This window comes from Mobula hypostoma, chromosome 10 (genome assembly GCF_963921235.1).
Source record: "Mobula hypostoma chromosome 10, sMobHyp1.1, whole genome shotgun sequence".
Taxonomy (NCBI): domain Eukaryota; kingdom Metazoa; phylum Chordata; class Chondrichthyes; order Myliobatiformes; family Myliobatidae; genus Mobula; species Mobula hypostoma.
The window spans coordinates 55,479,197-55,482,328 of NC_086106.1; the positions used below are offsets into that span (position 1 = coordinate 55,479,197).

General features: G+C 39.9%; 1 pseudogene; it reads left to right on the top strand.

Annotated features, from left to right (window-relative positions):
* On the top strand, positions 1–2,639 carry LOC134352540 (AP-1 complex subunit beta-1-like; annotated as a pseudogene).
* Positions 2,640–3,132: the final 493 nt, after the last annotated feature.

Genomic DNA, 3,132 nt, shown 5'->3' on the forward strand with positions numbered 1-3,132 from the left:
ATGACTGATTCTAAATATTTCACAACAACCAAGAAAGGAGAAATCTTTGAACTCAAAGCAGAACTCAACAGTGACAAGAAGGAGAAAAATAAAGAAGCAGTGAAGAAAGTGATTGCATCAATGACCATTGGCACAGATGTCAGTGCCCTCTTCCTGATGTCGTAAACTGTATGCAGACAGACAAATTGAAGTTGAAGATGCTGGTGTACCTCTCTTGAATGAACTATGCAAAGAGCAAACCAGATATGGCAATTATGGCTGTCAACGCTTTTGTTAAGGACTGAGAGGATCCCAATCCACTTATCAGAATGCTGGCCGTGAGAACAATAGGCTGCATCCGTGTGGATAAAATTACTGAGTAATTGTGTGAACCCCTGCGAAGATGTCTAAATGATGAAGACCCTTATGTACGAAAAACTGCTGCTGTCTGTGTAGCCCAGCTATATGACATCAATGCACAGCTGGCACACCCTTTTTTCTCCAAACATACCTTTGCTCATTGCGGCCAAAAAGTCCTATTTAAAATTCATCAGTCCACAGGACTTGTTTCCAAATTGCATCAGGCCTGTTTAGATGTTCCTTTGCAAACTTCTGACGTGGAATTTTGCGGTGAGGACACAGGAAAGATTTTGGAGAAAAAAAGGTGCAGAATTTCATGAAATGAACCCCTCTCCAACTGTTAAGCATGGGGTGGATCGATCACGCTTTGGGCTTGTGTTGCAGCCAGTGGCACGGGGAACATTTCACTGGTAGAGGGAAGAATGAATTCAATTAGATACCAGCAAATTCTGAAAGCGAACATCACACCATTCATAAAAAAGCTGACGATGAAAAGAGGATGGCTTCTACAATAGGATAATGATCCTAAACACACCTCAAAATCCACAATGGACTACCTCAAGAGGCGCAAGCTGAAGATTTTGTCATGGCCCTCACAGTCCCCTGACCAGCATCGAAGATCTGTGGATAGACCTCAAAAGAGCAATGCATGCAAGACGGCCCAAGAATCTCACAGGACTTGAAGTCTTTTGCGAGGAAGGATGAGCAAAAATCCCCCAAACAAGAATGGAAAGAATCTTAGCTGCCTACAAAAAGCGTGATACTTGCCGAAGGGGGTGTTACTAAGTACTGACAATGCAGGGTGCCCAAACTTTTGCTTCGGCCCCTTTTCCATTTTTTGTTATGTTGAAACTATAAAAGATGGAAATAAAAGTTTTCTTGCTTAAAATATTAAAGAAATGTGTCATCTTTAACTTTATGCCTTTTGGAAATCAAGTCATCTTTTACTTGCTTAGCTATTCACAGTAGCAGAAATGTTGACGCATGGTGCCCAAACTTTTGAATGTCACTGTATTTATCCTTGATTGTTTTGCCAATTATATCCCAAAGGATGACTGAGAAGCTCGAAGCATCTGTGAGCGTGTGACACCACGTTTATCTCACACCAACTCAGCTGTTGGCCTGTCAGCTGTAAAGGTTCTGATGAAATTCATGGAAATGCTTTCAAAGGACTTGGATTACTATGGCACTTTGTTGAAGAAACTGGCTAACCCACTATTAACGCTGTTGTCTGCAGAACCAGAACTCCAATATGTTGCCCTCTGGAACATCAACCTCATTATGTGGAAAAGATCTGAGATTCTTAAGCATGAAACGAAGGTTTTCTTTGTAAAATACAATTATCCAATATAAGTGAAACTGGAAAAACTGGATATTATGATTTGATTGGCTTCTCAAGCCAACACTGCATGGGTTTACTTTTTTCTTTTACTTTACTTTATTGTCATCAAACAATTGATACTACAGCATACAATCATCACAGCGATATTTGATTCTACGCTTTGCACTCCCTGGAGTACAAATCGATAGTAAATAGTAAAAATTTCACTATTTTAGCAGAATTGAAGGAGTATGCCACTGAAGTAGATGTTAACTTCATACAAAAAGCTGTGCATGTAATTGGACGATGTGCAATTAAAGTAGAGCAATCAGCAGAACGCTGCGTGAGTATGCTACTTGACCTCATTCAGACAAAAGTAAACTACGTCATCCAAGAAGCTATTGTGATAATAAAGGACATTTTCCATAAATACCCAAACAAGTATGAAAGGGTTATTGCAACACTTTGTGAAAATCTGGACTCATTGAATGAACCAGAAGAAAGATCAGTGATGATACGAATAGTTGGAAAGTATGCAAAAAGAATTGACAATGCTGATGAGCTATTAGAGAGCTTCCTGGAAGGATTCCATGATGAGATCACACAGGTTCAACTACAACTTTTGACTGCTATCGTGAAACTATTCTTTTAAAAAAATGACTGAGACACAAGAGCTGGTGCAACAAGTTCTAAGCTTGGCGTCGCAGGATTCCGACAACCCTGACTTGAAAGACCATAGCTATATAAACTAGTGTCTACGTTCTACAGATCCAATGGCAGTAAAAGCATTGTATTGGCAGAAAAACCTCTGATTTCAGAAGAAACTGATCTTATTGAGCCAACACTCCTTGATGAATGAATCTGTCATACTGGAACACTGGCCCCTGTGTACTATAAGCCACCCAGTGCATTGGTGGAGGGGCAATCTCGGAGGACACATAGAACAGACTACAAACGTGTTACTGAAGGAACTGAGTAGAAGGACCCTATTGGACTAAAGGAAGATGTATGGGTTGATAGTAGTGTTTTGCATTTCAGAAGTCTGATTGTATTAATTTTGATTATTGTCTGTATCCTACGGTGCCTTTGGCCATGTTTCGTATCATGATGTAGAAGCGACAATCAGTTCTGAAAGGTTATCATGTAATGATAAAAAGGAGGGAGTGATGAAGTTTAAGGGTGTTGGGGAAGTAAGAAATGATTCTCTGATTCTGGTAAATAGCGTGTTAAAATTAGGTGCCAGCTTGTGTATGCTCTGTTCTGTGAAAAGTTGGAGAGACTGTCCTTGACTGAAAAAAACTGCCTTCAGTTTTTTTTTAAACAACTCACAGCTGTCCCTTTGAGAACGACTCGTGGGCTGTATTCACATTACTTGCATACATCATGCCCCATGATATCACATCACTGATCCCACCTTTGTCTATTCAAGTTTTACTGATAAGGCAAGAATTTGTCTGTAATTAAAACCTGTG